This window comes from Tribolium madens, unplaced genomic scaffold (assembly GCF_015345945.1).
Source record: "Tribolium madens isolate multiple individuals breed KSU strain unplaced genomic scaffold, Tmad_KSU_1.1 Scaffold_7;HRSCAF=85;Tcas5.2_LG10, whole genome shotgun sequence".
Lineage (NCBI taxonomy): Eukaryota > Metazoa > Arthropoda > Insecta > Coleoptera > Tenebrionidae > Tribolium > Tribolium madens.
Window position 1 is genome coordinate 10,589,055 of NW_025401050.1, and position 16,146 is coordinate 10,605,200.

Sequence of the window (16,146 nt, forward strand, 5' to 3'; positions counted from 1 at the left end):
GTTTTGATAAAAAAACTAAGATTCTGTACTCAGAACAAAACCTTCACTATAAAAATAAATCTTGAGATTTACCTATAAATGTAACAAAGATTGAAATTTAGTGTTAATTGCTTCAAAATCTTGAAAGGATCTTTAAACAAGGTTAAAAAAGAGAAGCATTTCAAGCTTTGAGTGAATTTCTTACTTTTTTTCCCCTCTAATTTATATAATAAAAAAGAGTAATAATTTTTGGAATCTTGATAGAAAGTTTATGATGCAAAAAAACTAAGATAGTGCAATCAACTCTTAACACATTGAGTTTTGTTTTTACAGATTTCAAGACAAAACAATAACCTGACTTTGGCTTGTGTAAAAAAAATCTTTAAAACCACAAATTGAAGAATATTTATCAAGAAACACAAAACTCTCCTAAATAAAATCACTTGAAACAGAATTTTAAAGATACAGTCTCTCAAAATCAGAAAATAAAAAAATCTTGATTTTGTCACAAATCATTTTGAAAATTCGTAAAGTCGTTTTCTCTTGATCCACTTAAATCTGAAGAAAAATAGAAAGAATTTTACTCAAAGTTCCAGATTTTTCTCTATTTTATTAACCTTTTAAAAAAATCTTTCAAAATTTCTGTTACATTTATCGACAAATTTCAAGCTTATCTCAGATTCTTAATTATTTTAACGTAAAAGTTTCATTTTGATTACAGTATCATAGTTTTTTATATCAAAACTTTTGTCTCAAGATTTTAACCCAATTGTCTTAACTTTTTCTTATTATCTTAACTAGAAAAACAAATTTTCAGAACAAGTTTCAGATTATTTTCTTTTTTATTAAACTTTTTTATAAAAAAATCTTTTAAGATTTCAAAGCAATCAACAAAAAATTTCGACATCTCTCAGAATCTCTAACAAATTTTAAGATTATCTCAAAATTCTTAATTATTTTACTCAAAATTTTAACGTAAAAGCTTTATTTTGATTACAGTATCTTAGTTTTTGGTAATCTCAAGATATTAACCCAATTGTCTTGACTTTTTTATTATCTTAACTAGAAAAAAAGACAGAATTTTACTCAAAAATTCAGATTTTTCTGGTTTTTAAAGACCCTTTCAAGATTTCGATGCAATCAACACAAAATTTCAATACTCCTCTTAAAATCTTTGTTACATTTATAAAACTAAGATAATTTTGAGATTTATTGATAAATATAATACAGATTCTAATAAGAATATTGAAAGTTAGTGAACAGAATTTTAAAGATACAGTTTGTCAAAGTCAGAAAATAAAAAATCGTGATTTTGTCACAAATCATTTTGAAAATTCGTAAAATCGTTTCCTCTTGATCCACTTAAGGGATGATTACTTGTAGTTGTCCTCTCTGCATCCTCCCATAAACCGTTTCACTTGTGCAATGATCCAAATCGGCCATAAATAGGCCGCAAAGTCGCACAATTACATTATAATAGCATCCTGGGGCACCGGTATTGACCCCGGCACGTGCCAATTGTGTGTCTTCTTTGTGTCCACCCCATGTTTACATTCTCTATCCTTCCAGTACATTAGTTTGTCATTAATCCATGTCGCAAACATCCCTCGAAATATTTTATTAATAGACTAGACCAGGTATCTATGATTTGGAAGGGGGGGACAAAAAGATGCTAATAAACAAGAAGAGTAACGTTTAGACGGAATGAAGCGAACATCCTGGGGCATATTGGAGTCTTGCGTGTCAAGCCGCCATTTTCCCCACGAGTAACAAAAGACCTGACTAGGATTAGTACGTTTTAGAGTTGCGAGGGACATACAGGTTGCAATGCATTGAGATTCTTATCGAATCGAAATTCATTAGTGCGAAATTTTCACTTTCGAAACATTGTCGGATTTTAACGATGGATTTTATTACCTACTCCACAGATAGATTATAATTGAGATGTTGGTACGGTACGAGAGGAATATAAATGAAATATTAGTCCAAAGACTCATAAATAACAATTAGTTACTAAAGTACTAAATTGGTATACAATCCAGTTCTCAGCGTCCAAGATCTTCATTAAAAAAACTACTTTTTGCTTTTATTTATTGCTACAAGAGACGGGGTTTACGATTTCGTGTGTCAAAATAAATGATAAAATGCAAGATGTGTAAAGTTTTCAGTTTCATTTCAAAATCTACAATCTCCAATTTTAGAATCTTTAAATCAAGAAATTACCACAAAATTCCCTCAACTTGAAATTCTAATTGTTTTCAGTTTTTTTTAACGTTTCCATAATGTAAGATCTTTCTTGAGTTTGAGTTTTTTTCTCCATTTTTTCAATAGTCTTAATATTCTCAAAATTCTTATTTTATCCTGAAATCTGTGAAAACAACACGTGTTGAGATTTGTTACAGTATCTTAGATTTTTGTACCAAAACTTTTGACTAGAAAAACAATAAAGAAAGAATTTTACTCAAAGTTCCAGATTCTTTTCTTTTTTAATGTTTAAAAAAACATCTTTCAAGATTTCAAACAATCAATAAGAAATTTCGATATCCCTTTTAGAATCCTTGTTACATCTATCGACAAATCTCAAGATTATCTCAAGAATCCTAGTTTTACTCAAAAGTGAAAGTTTCATTTTGATGACAGTATCTTAGTTTCAAGATTTTTAACTCAATTGTCCTGAGTCTTTCTTATTATTAAGTTTAAAGACCCTTCCAAGATTTCGAGACAAATAACACAAAATTTCGATATTCCTCTTAGAATCTGTGTTACATATATCGAAAAGTCTCAAGATTATCTCAAGATTCTTAGTTTTACTCAAGTTTAATTTTCATTACAGTATCTTAGTTTTTTATAAAAACTTTTTTTTATAAAAACTTTTGTTTTTTTCATTCTTTCTTATAATCTGGACTAGATAGAAAAAAAGAATTTTGCTTAAAGTCCCAGAGATCTTTCAAGATTTCGAAGAAATCAACACAAGATTTCGACATTTCTCTTAGAATTTCTGTTATATTTATCAACGAATTTCAAGATTTTCTCAAGATTCTTAATTATTTTACCCAAAATTTTGACGTAAAAGTTTCATTTTGATTACAGCATCTTAGTTTTTTACATCAAAACGTTTGGCTCAAGATTTTAACCCAATTGTCATTACTTTTTCTTATTATCTAACTAGAAAAAAAAAGACAGAATTTGACTCAACATTTTAGATTTTTCTCATTTTAACCTCACGTTTTCAAGATTTTGATACAATCAACACAAAATTTCAATATCCCTCTTAGTATCTGTATTGCATTTATGGACAAATCTCAATATTATTTCAAGATTCGTAGTTTTACTTAAAATTTTATGGTAAAAGTTTCATTTTGATTACAGTATCTTAGTTTTTGTATCAACACTTTTGTCTCAAGATTTTTAACTCAAATGTCCAGAGATCTGAGGAAAAAAAAAGAATTTTACTCAAAGTTCCAGACACTTTTCTTTTTTATTAACCTTTTAAAAAATCTTTCAAGATTTCAAAGCAATCAACACAAAATTTCGACATTTCTTTTAGAATTTCTGTACATTTATCGACAAATTTCAAGCTTATCTCAGATTCCTAATTATTTTAACGTAAAAGTTTCATTTTAATTACAGTATCATAGTTTTTTATATCAAAACTTTTGTCTCAAGATTTTAACCCAATTGTCTTAACTTTTTCTTATTAACTTAACTAAAAAAACAAATATTCAAAAAATCTTTTAAGATTTCAAAGCAATGAACAAAAAATTTCGACAAGTCTCAGAATCTCTTTTAAATTTATCAACGAATTTCAAGATTATCTCAAGATTCTTAATTATTTTACTCAAAATTTTAACGTAAAAGTTGTATTTTGATTACAGTATCTTAGTTTTTTTGTATCAAAACTTTTATCTCAAGATTTTAACCCAATTATCTTAACTCTTTCTTATTATTTTAACTAGAAAAAAGACAGAATTTTACTCAAAAATTCAGATTTTTTTCGTTTTTTCTCGCTTAGAGACTCTTTCAAGATTTCGATGCAATCAACACAATTTTAATATTCCTCTTAGAATCTTTGTTACATTTATAGACCAATTTCAGGAATATCTAGACTAACTTTTACTCAAAATTTTATAGTGAAAGTTTCATTTTGATCACAGTATCTTAGTTTTTGTATCAACACTTTTGTCTCAAGATTTTGAAGTCAACTGTCCTGAGACCTGAGAAAAAAAAAAGAATTTTACTCAAAGTTCCAGATTTTTTCTTTTTTATTAACCTTTAACAAAATCTTTCAAGATTTCAAAGCGATCAACACAAAATTTCAACATTTTTTTAAAATTCTCTGTTACATTTATCGACAAATTTCAAGATTACCTCAAGATTCTTAATTATTTTACTCAAAATTCTAATCTCAAGATACTAACCCAATTGTCTTTTTCTTATTATCTTTACCAGAAAACAACAAAATTTTACTCAAAAATTCAAATTTTTCTTTAACTCAAAATTTTATGGTAATAGTTTCATTTTGATTACAGTATCTCAGTTTTTTGCATAAAAACTTTGGTCTCAAGGTTTTAACTAGACTCTTATAAGTATAATTTTGACTAGAAAGAAAAATTAATAGAAAGAATTTTACTCAAAGCCTCAAATTCTTCTCTTTTTCAACTTCGTTTAAAGATCCTTTTAAGATTTCGAAACAATCAATACAAAATTTCCATATTTCTCAAAAATTTTGTATTGATAATCTCAAGACTCATGGTGAAAATCTATTTTCATTACAGTATCTTACTTTTTGAATCAGGACTTTTATCTCAAGATATTAACCCAATTGTCTTGACTTTTTCTTATTATCTCTACCAGAAATAAAAAAAACGAAAATTTTACTCAAAAATTCAGATTCTTTTACTCAAAATTGTATGGTAAAAGTTTCATTTTAATAACAGTATCTTTTTGTATAAAAACTTTGATCTCAAGATTTTAACTAGACTCATATGAGTATTATTTTGACTAGAAAGAAAAGCCTCAAATTATTCTTTCTTTCAACTTCGTTTAAAGATCCTTTCAAGATTTCAAAACAATCAATACAAAATTTCCATATTCCTCAAAAATTTTCTAAAATTTATTAACAAATCTCAAGACTGTCTCAAGACTCATGGTGAAAATCTATTTTCATTACAGTATCTTACTTTTTGTATCAAACTTTAAGACAATGTTACAATCTTAAAATTTTTCACTATTGTATTTCTTTTTCTACCACAATAAATCGGCCTTTGTGCCTCACCGATCGATTCCCGGCCTCCTCTGATTAAATTGCACCTTTCTGTGCAAATCCCTTAAGAACCGGCTAACCCAATCAAGTCTTACACTGATCCCTTCTCGCAAATTGTCATTTAGTATTGTCTTCGAAGTACATATCCGTCCAAACTGGCAACATTTCGGCATTGCGTGACCCGTGCATATATTCGTCTTCGACCCCGGCACGCGATGGTGCGCTCATTCGACGAATTCTGATTGTGGCAGGGCCACGTGCCATTGTTCCGGTCCCCTAAGTCGATTTCGGGCGTCCCGCAAGTCACCGCCAGCGGCCCCATCCTACCTGGACAGACCGTCGGAATCACCGAATTTTCGCCGAATTATCAAAGTCGGCGTCGAGACGAGCCAAAGTACGCCGCCATTGCGGGCGTCGCGACGGAGGGAGGGGCCGCCGTCGCCGGGGTAACCGCGAATCGAAGGTTTTCGGGTGGCGATCAGCTGACTCCTCCAATAAAAAAATTACGTACAAATTTTTCAATTGATTGAATGGCCACACGTGCGTCCAAATTTATGACCACCTGCTAATCATAAAATACTAATGAGAGTATTAAGATATTTACTTAGATTGGCTTGTCGTAAAATGGGCATAAAAGTGGATCAATCTTGGGCGGCGACGATTTAGCGATAGGGGGCACGAGATTAAACGATTTTGCAAAAAAAATTTAATTGAAACAGGAGCAAATGATACTATGAGGACAAAAACAAGAAATGTGAGCTGTAATCGAGCGAAATTCTGTTTTGTTACTATTTCTAAAAAGTAAAAAAAAGAAAATCAAATTTAATAATCGGTTACAAAAAAAATAGAAAGTATTCGGATAAGAGAATACAATAGGGAAAAAACCATGTCGATACGACCATTATTAGCGAAGTTATAAGCCTGGGAAATAGCGGTACCACCTTGGTACTTTGTCTATTTCTTAAAAATTGCGTTAGAACCAAAATTTTTGTGCAAATATTTAACCAGTGATGAGAAATGTTTGATTAGAGGAGCAAGAAATTCTGTTTTGTTACTAAACACTTTTTTATTCTTAAAAATTAAAAAAAGAAAATCAATTTTAATAAGCGGTAACAAAAAAAAATAGAAAGTATTCGGTTAACAGAATACAATAGCGAAAAAAACATGTCGATACGACCATTATTATCGAAGTTATGGGCCTGGGAAGTAGCAGTACCACCTTGGTACTTAGTCTATTTTCTTTAAAAATTGCGTTACAACCAAAATTTTTGCACAAACATTTAACCAATAATAAGAAATGTTTGATGAGAGAACTTGTAATCGAGCAAAAATTCTGCTTTGTTACTAAACAATTTTTTATTTCAAAAAATTATAAAAAAAGAAAATCTATTTTAAAAATCGGTAAAAAAAATAGACAGTATTCGGTTAAGAAAATACAATAGCGAAGAACCATATCAATACGACCATTATAAGCGAAGTTATAGGCCTGGGAAATAGCGGTACCACCTTGGTACTTTGTCTATTTCTTAAAAATTGCGTTAGAACCAAAATTTTTGTGCAAATATTTAATCAATGATGAGAAATGTTTGATTAGAGGAGCAAGAAATTCTGTTTTGTTACTAAACACTTTTTTATTTCTAAAAACTAAAAAAATCAATTTTAGTAATCGGTAATAAAAAAAATAGAAAGTATTCGGTTAAGAAAATACAATAGCAAAAAAAACATGTCGATACGACAATTATTAGCAAAGTTATAGGCCCCTGAAAGTAGCGGTACCACCTTGGTACTTCCTTTATTTTCGTTAAAAATTTCGTTAGAACCAAAATTTTTGCACAAACATTTAACTAATAATGAGAAATGTTTGATTAGAGAACCTGTAATCGAGCAAAAATTCTGTTTTGTTACTAAACAATTTTTTATTTCTCAAAATTATAAAAAAAGAAAATCAATTTTAAAAATCGGTAAGAAAAAATAGACATTATTCGGTTAAGAAAATACAATAGCAAAAAAATTATCTCAATACGACCATTATTAGCAAACTTATAAGCCTGGAAATTAGCGGTACCACCTTGGTACTTAGTCTATTTTTGTTAAAAATTGCATTAGAACCAGAATTTTTGCGCAAACATCTAACCAGTGATGATAAATGTTTGATTAGAGGACCTGTAATCGAGCAAGGAATTCTGTTTTGTTGATAAACAATTTTTTATTTCTAAAAACTAAAAAAAGAAAATCAGTTTTAAGTCGGTAATAAAAAAATTAAATGTAATCGGTTAGGAAAATACAATAGCAAAAAAAAAACATGTCAATACGACCATTATTAGCGAAGTTATAGGCCCAGGAAGTAGCGGTACCACCTTGGTACCTTGTCTATTTTCGTTAAAAATTGCGTTAGAACCAAAATTTTTGCGCAAACATTTAACCAGTAATGAGAAATGTTTGATTAGAGGACCAGTAATCGAGCAAAAAATTCTGTTTTGTTACTAAACAATTTTTTATTTCTAAAAACTAAAACAAGAAAATCAATTTTAAAAATCGGTAACAAAAAAATAGAAAGTATTCGGTTAAGAGAATACAATAAAAACCATGTCGATACGACCATTGTTAGCGAAGTTATAGGCCCGGGAAGTAGCGGTACCACCTTGGTACTTAGTCTATTTTCGTTAAAAAATGCGTTAGAACCAAAATTTTTACGTAAACATTTACTCAGTGATGAGAAATATTTGATTAGAGAATCTATAATTAAGTAAGAAATTCAATTTTGTTACTAAACACTTTTTTATTTCTAAAAACAAAAAAAAATCACGTTTAAAAATCGATAACAAAAAAAATAGAAAGTATTTGGTTAAGAAAATACAATAGCGAAAAAATTATCTCGATACGACCATTATTAGCGAAGTTATAGGCCTGGGAAGTAGCAGTACCACCTTGGTACTTTGTCTATTTTTGTTAAAAATTGCGTTAGAACCAAAATTTTTGCGCAAACATTAAACCAGTGATGAAAAATGTTTGATTCGAAGACCTGAAAGCCGGTACCACCCCCTCGACTTTAATAAGGCTATAACAATTCCATTTTAATGAATTTCTGAAACCCAATCAAGTTTATTACCCCTTGCGCCACTATAAATAAAAGAGTTTCGCTCATTAACCCAGAATCGCCCCCGCTCGACACCGGGTAATTATTTCAGCTTATCACCCTCACCGCAGGATGGCCCCAAGGAGATGACCGATATCGAGACCAGCTCCACATAAATTTGCCTTGGTTCATTAAATGTGAGATTTTCTTACAGATACATTAGCTGTAAGAACAAACATAATTCCAAGTCGGGTTCGGACGACCCACGCTTTTAACACCTCGCGCTACCGAGACAACCATCGATATACCCAAAAAAAAAATTTGGTACTACCGAGGTACTAACGACTTCGCGAGTACGTTATCGCCATCGGGGGACATTTTTACGCCCAAATTATAAATTTTGACGCGATCAGAGCAGGCGAAACAGTCCCACGAGGAGTACCATAGTGGTACCGCGTGTTCCCGGGGCCATAACTCGGGTAAAAATCACCCGATTTGAAAAATTTTTTCACTGAAATATTCCACTCGATTCGTACTTTATCTCTCGTCTAGAATTATTATCGCGACACGAATCTCATTTTATTAATTTTCGTCGAGGGTTATAATAGAGGTCGTTAAGTGACCCCATCGATTAAAAAAGCACCGGCCTAAAGCCTAATGGTCATTTCTTATCACAAAAATGCAAATTCTTATCTATAATTCCCCAAACGCAGGATATTTAGCATAATCTTCAAATAATGAAGTCGGTATTATGAATGGGCTGTCATACGCGCATGAACGGTTTTAAGCTCGCACGTTTATCGGATCGGTAATTCTACGTAGTCACGGAACGTGCCACAACTATTTAAATTCTAATTAATATTTTTAATTACACGTGAATTTTAAGCGGCACGATTTTGGCAGCGAAAGGAATTTCACAGATTAAGAATATTGATACCCGACGTGTAATTTATTCGTGGCATGAGAAACAACTATGAAAAAATTATTTCAATATCAGCTTTTTTAACAGCCTTCAAAAGGGCGGTAACGTCCTGAAATCACAACTGAAAAAAAATTATTTCAATACAAAGTTTTTTTACAAAACTATAAGCCCTCAAAAAGGCGGTACTGCCTTGATATATCATTTTTTCTTGTTAAAATTGTCTCAAATTAAAAAAAAATTGGGTTTAAAGTCTGAAAAACACAATTGTAAAAAACTATTCCGATATGAGGTTTCTTAACGAAGCTAAAATGGGCGGTACCACTTTGATATACTATTTGTTTATACTAAAATTGTCAAAAATTGGATTTAACGTCCTGAAAACATAACTGAAATAAAATTATTTCAATATAAAAAGTTACAAGCCCTCAAAAAGGCGGTACTACCTTGATATACTATAAGTTTTTGCTAGAATTTTCTCAAATTCTACAAATATTAAAATTAACATCCTGAAAATACAACTGAAAAAAAATTCAAAACAAAGATTTTTAACAAAATTATAAGCCTTCAAAACAACGGTACTACCTTGACATATCATTTTTTCTTGTTAAAATTGTCTCAAATTAAACGAAAATTAAGTTTAACGGCCTAAAAACTGTAAAAAACTATTCTGAAATGAGGTTTCTTAAGGCAGTTAAGCCTCAAAAAGGGCGGTACCACTTTGATATACTATTTGTTCTTACTAAAATTGTATCAAATTGGGCAAAAATTGCATTTAACGTCTTGAAAACACAATTGAAATAAAATTATTTCAATATCGCCTATTTTAACAAAGCTACAAGCCCTCAAAAGGACGGTACTACCTCGATGTACTATACGTTTTTGCCTAAATTGTATCAAATTAAACAAAAATTGAAATTAACGTCCTCAAAACACAACTAAATAAAAATATTTCAAAACAAAGTTTTTTAACAAAGTTATAAGACTTCAAAAGGACGGTACTACCTGGACATATCATTTTTTCTTGTTAAAATTGTCTCAAATTGCATACAAATTAGGTTTAACAAAGTTGAGCCTCAAAAGGGGCAGTACCACTTTGAAATAATATTTGTTCTTACTAAAATTGTCTCAAATTAGACAAAAATTGAATTTGACATCCTGAAAACACAACTGAGAAAAAATTATTTCGATACGACGTTTTTCAACAAAGTTACAAGGTCTCAAAAGGACGGTACTACCATAATATATTATTCGTTTTTGCGTAAATTGTATCAAATTAGACAAAAATTAACGTCCTGAAAATACACCAGAAAAAAAATTTCAAAACAAAGTTTTTAACAAAGTTATAAGCCTTTAAAAAGACGGTACTACCTTCATATATCATTTTTTCTTGTTAAAATTGTCTCAAATTGGCCAAAAATTGAAACTAACGCCCTAAAAACACAACTAAAAAAAATATTTCAATTCGAGGTTTTTTAACGAAATTATAAACCTTCAAAAGGGCGGTACTACCTTGATATATAATTTTTTCTTGCCTCAAATTAGACAAAAATTGAATTTAACCTCCTGAAAACACAACTAAAAAAATTATTTCAATACGAGGTTTTTAACAAAGTTACAAGCCCTCAAAAGGGCGGTACTACCTTGATTTTTTCTTGTCAAAATTGTCTCAAATTAAACAAAAATAGGGTTTAACCTCCTAAAAACACAACTGTAAAAAACTGTTCCGATATGAAGTTTCTTAACAAAGTTAAGCCTCAAAAAGGAAGGTACCACTTTGATATACTATTTGTTCTTACTAAAATTGTTTCAAATTGGACAAAAATTTAATTTAACGTGCTGAACACACAACTGATAAAAAATAATTCCAATACGAAATTTTTTAACAAAGTTACAAGCCCTCAAAAGGACGGTACTACCTTAATATACTAAAAAAAATTTCCCAAATTCTCTCAAATTCTACAAAAATTGAATTTAAAGTTCTGAAAACACAACTAAAACAAAATTATTCTGATACGAGGTTATTTAACAAAGTTATAAGCCCGAAAAGGGGCGGTACCACCTTGATATATCATTTTTTTTACTAAAATTGTCTCAAACCAAAATTAGGTTTAACGTGCCCTAAACCCTAAAGATAAAATAATACAATTTTTTATTCCAAGATTTGCATTAAAACGTTATGTTGTGGTAGTACCGTCAGATTGATATTTCAAGCGTTACGCTTTTAATTACAGTATAATCTTTTTTTTAATCGTAAAAATAATAAACAAACATGCTATTTATTAAATGAAATATGATAGTGAAAGAATTATGACTCTGGAGCAATTATTAACGGAGTTATAAACTAGAAAATGTGGTACTACTTAGGTACTTCATTCACAACAGACAAATCCTTGCATTGTTTGGCTAGATTAATTATTTACTTATTTACACTACACTCAACACTTGAAAAATGGTCGCTGTAGGCCAACTCTGATTGAAATTACAAGCGGTACTTTGTCTAAAACCTTTCAAAGTATTCCAAACTGTCAAAAATTTTGTGATTGGGTTAAAAAACTATTTATTGAAGTTTGCCCTTTTTGCAAATAGAAAGCATAGATTCTACATTTAACACTTAACAAGTTGGTGAAAAATCGTCATCCTAGGCCAACTCTGACTGAAGTTACAAGGGTCGGAATTTGTGGTACGACCACGATACTTTGTCTAATACCCCCCAGAATGTTCCAAATTGTCAAAAATTTGGTATTTGCGTCAAAAAACTGTTGTAGAATTGACAAATAGTTGCGTTTGCCTAAATTTAAGAAATATTGTCGTTATTAAAACTATATTAAATTTTATCTTAAAAATGGTAGTACCACATTTGCCCTTTTTGCAAATAGAGAGCAAAGATTCTGCATTTAACACTTCACAAGTTGGTGAAAAATGGCCGCTCTAGGCCAACTATGACTAAAGTTATAAGCGTTGGAATGTGCGGTACGACCGCGGTACTTTGTCTAAAACCCTCCAGAGTGTTCCAAATTGTCAAAAATTTTGTATTTGCGTCAAAAAACTGTTGTAGAATAAATAAAGCGTTGTTATTGTTTTTATTGAAACTATATTAAATTTGGTCGTAAAAATGGTACTACCGAGTTTGCCCTTTTTGCAAGTAGAGAGCATAGATTCTGCATTTAACACTTGACAACTTGGTGAAAAATGGCCGCTCTAGGCCAACTCTGACCGAAGTTACAAGCGTCGGAATATGCGGTACGACCGCGGTACTTTGTCTAAAACCCTCCAAAGTGTTCCGATTCGTCTGAAATTTTGTACTTGCGTCAAAAAACTGCTGTAGAACTCGCCAACGTAGAAATTATCTCTAAATTACAAATTGTAGGAAATGAGGAGGCGATTCGTTTAGCATTACTCTGGCACCTGGAGCATCGCCCAAAGCCGGTTTTATAACAGTTATTAAATCGTTTAGCTCATCCACAGTCGATGTGTTCGATTCGAATTGAAATTTCGCTAAATCCGCACCGTTTTTCTCGCTTTGATTGCCGCTAATTGCGATTCAGGACTAAAGTGCGTGAAACACGCTTGTAACACGCTCTATTATTTCGCAATGAAAACAAGAAAGATCTCCATGTTCTAGTTATCTAAAAATTTCAAGGGTTAATCGTTGAACGATGAATATTCTCGGTAAAGATAAAATAATTGTTGTAATTAGTTTAATAGATGGCTGGAGTCGAGCGAGAGGAATTAGGACGAGTTGCTTTCAATCCACTCACAAGGAAATTTAATTCGGGCTTTTAGACGTAATGTAAATTGATCCAAGGGGTGGTGGGTGGTTTTGCACCGGCCATTTATAAAAATACATTTGCTAAATGATTCGGAAACCATTAAAGAAAACACAAAAAGTGCTTTTAGTTGTGAGGAAAAAAAAATAATGCAACGGCGTGTTAAAAGACCATAAAAGTTTAACTGCAGACAAGCTAATTTATTTTAATTTATGAATTGTTTTTATGTCTTAATTATATTCAAACGGAATAAAAACTACAAGAGATAAGAAACACAACAGTGAAAGAAGCACGACTCTAGCGTTATTTTTCGCTGAGATATGAGCTTGGAAAAATGTGGTACCACCTGGGTACTACCCCAAACTTAAACTATTAATTTGCACCATTTTTATGTAAGTATATTGTTTACAGTTTTTAAACATAAAGCGAATAATCTGATTGAATGTAAACATAAGAGTTACACACTTTTACAGCTGGTACTACTGGTACTAGCCATAAATCAAACGATCAGATAAAGAAAGTGGATTTTAAAAAACAGGTACTTAATTAGAAGCATTTTAAAATGTAAATATTCGTTTCCTATTTTGCAAGGCTACGAAAGTACCACAACAGTACCACTCCGATAACAAAAGTCGAAAAAGGTTACAACAATAAAAAATGTTGCTTTCGGGCATTTAGTAGCAAACCCACAAATTTGGTACTTTAAACAACCGTTTAAACAGCTCTAATTTTATTAAAATCTTGTATTATTATGCAAAGTACCATCTCGTGCAAGTACGACTTTGTGTAAATTGAAACGTAATGCTCTCCGATATTTCCTGGTTTCTAGCTGAGAGAATAATAATTTAAAGATGAGACAAGAGCAAAAAATTGATGGTTTGAGGCATCACTAGAATTATATAATGTGTGGTACTACCAGGGTACTATGTCTAAAACTGTTTAGAGTGCCCCGATTGGGGTGAAAATCGGTACTTTGGTATAAAATGAGTTGTAGAACGCGTTTTTGTGTGTTTAGTAAAAAAAATAACAAGATATAAGTTGTGGTACTACCTCGGTACTAAAATTTTATTATTTTGTGTTCTTAATTGTTGCAAATTTGAAGAATAGTGAAAAAATTATCGCTCTAGGGCTACTAGGGGAAAATTTCAGTTTGCAAATGCGTGGTACTGCCCCAGTATATAGCTAGAAATTGAGTGGTACCGCCCCGATACTTAGAAATGTCAATATTTACTGTTGTTAATTGTTGAAAAAAGTTTAATTTGAAGTAGAGATTCTTATGTTAAAAAATAATTGCGAGATTTAAGTTTCTAAATGTGTGATACTGCCCCGGTACTACCTCTAGGACTGTTTAGAGTGCCCTGATTGGGGTAAAAATCGGTACTTTGGCATAAAATAAGTCGTAGAACGCGTTTTTGTGTGTTTGGTGGTAAAAGGATAATTTTAATTTCTAGGTGAATAACGTTGTTGCTAAATAAATTAATAAGATATAAGTTGTGGTACTATCCCGGTACTTAAAAATTTTAATATTTTATGTTCTTGATTGTTGCAAGAAGTTTAATTTTGAAAAAAAAATATTGTTCTAGGGCTGCTAGGGCAAAATTTGAGCTTACAAAAGCGTAGTACTACCCCAGTACTATATCTATGACTGTGTAAAGGTGTAAAAATTGGTACTTTTGTACAAAATGAGTCGTAGAACGCGTTTTCGTGTCTTTAGTAGTTGTGGTTTGTTTTAATTTTGAGGTAAAGAATCATATTGTAAAATAAATTAGCAAGATATAAGCTAGAAAATGTGTGGTACCACCTCGATACTTAAAAATATCAATTTTAGTGTTTTTAATTGTTAAAAAAAGTTTAATTAAAAAGAGATTCTTGTGTAAAAAAAATATTTGCGATATTTAAGCTTGTAAATGTGTGGTACTGCCCCGGTACTACCTCTAGGACTGTTTAGAGTGCCCCAATTGTGGTAAAATTTGGTACTTTTGCATAAAATGAATCGTAGAACGCGTTTTCGTGTGTTTGGTGGTTAAAAGATGATTTTAATTTTCAGGTGATAACGATAGTACTAAGGTTTGTAGCTAAAAAAAATAATATTTTAAGTATTTAATTCTTGAAAGACGTTTATTTTGATAAAAAAATTCCAACAGTGAAAAGATAATTGCAAAATTTGGGCTTGTAATGTGCGGTAGTACCCCGGTACTATGTCTAGGACTGTTCAGAGTGCCCCAATTGAGGTAAAACTCGGTACTTTTGTGTAAAATGAGTCGTAAAACGCGTTTTTGTGTGTTTAGTAGTTGTAAAATAATTTTAATTTTAAGGTAAATAAAGTTTTTGTTAAATAAATCAATAAGATATAAGTTGGAAAATGTGTGGTACTACGCCGGTATTTAAACAATTTAATGTTTTTTGTTGGTGATTGTAATTTTGAAGAACAGTGAAAAAATTATCACTCTAGGACCACTAAGACGAAATTTGAGATTGCAAATGCGTGGTACTGCCCTAGTACTATATCTAGGACTGTTTAGAGTGCACGGATTGGGGAGAAAATTGATACTTTTGTACAAAATTAGTTGTAGAACGCGTTGTTGTGTGTTTGGTGGGTATAAGATGATTTTAATTTTGAGGTGATAACAATAGTACTAAGATTTGCAGCTGAAAAATTTTAATATTTTGAGTACTTAATTCTTGAAACAAGTTTATTTTGATGAAAAGATACCAACAGTAAAAAGATAATTGTAAGATTTGAGCTTGTAATGTGCGGTAGTACCCCGGTACTAGATCTAGGACTGTTTAGAGTGCCCCAATTGAGATAAAACTCGGTACTTTTGTGTAAAATGAGTCGTAAAACGCGTTTTTGTGTGTCTAGTAGTTGTAGAATGATTTTAATTTTGAAGTGAATAACGTTGTTGCTAAATAAATTACTAAGCTATAAGTTGAACAATGTGTGGTACTTAAGCATTTAATATTACTGCCCTAGTACTATATCTAGGCTTGTTTAGAGTGCACCGATTGGGGCGAAAATTGGTACTTTTGTACAAAATGAGTCCTAGAACGCGTTTTTGTGTGTTTGGTAGTTGTGGGATAATTTTAATTTTGGGCTTGTAAATGTGTGGTACTGCGTTTGGAGTGCCCCGATTAGGGC

General features: G+C 31.1%; 1 protein-coding gene across 3 annotated transcripts in view; it reads left to right on the plus strand.

Annotated features, from left to right (window-relative positions):
- Positions 1 to 16,146, plus strand: part of LOC123009897 (aryl hydrocarbon receptor) — a 73,447-nt gene that overhangs the window by 44,554 nt on the left and 12,747 nt on the right. The window lies entirely within an intron of this gene.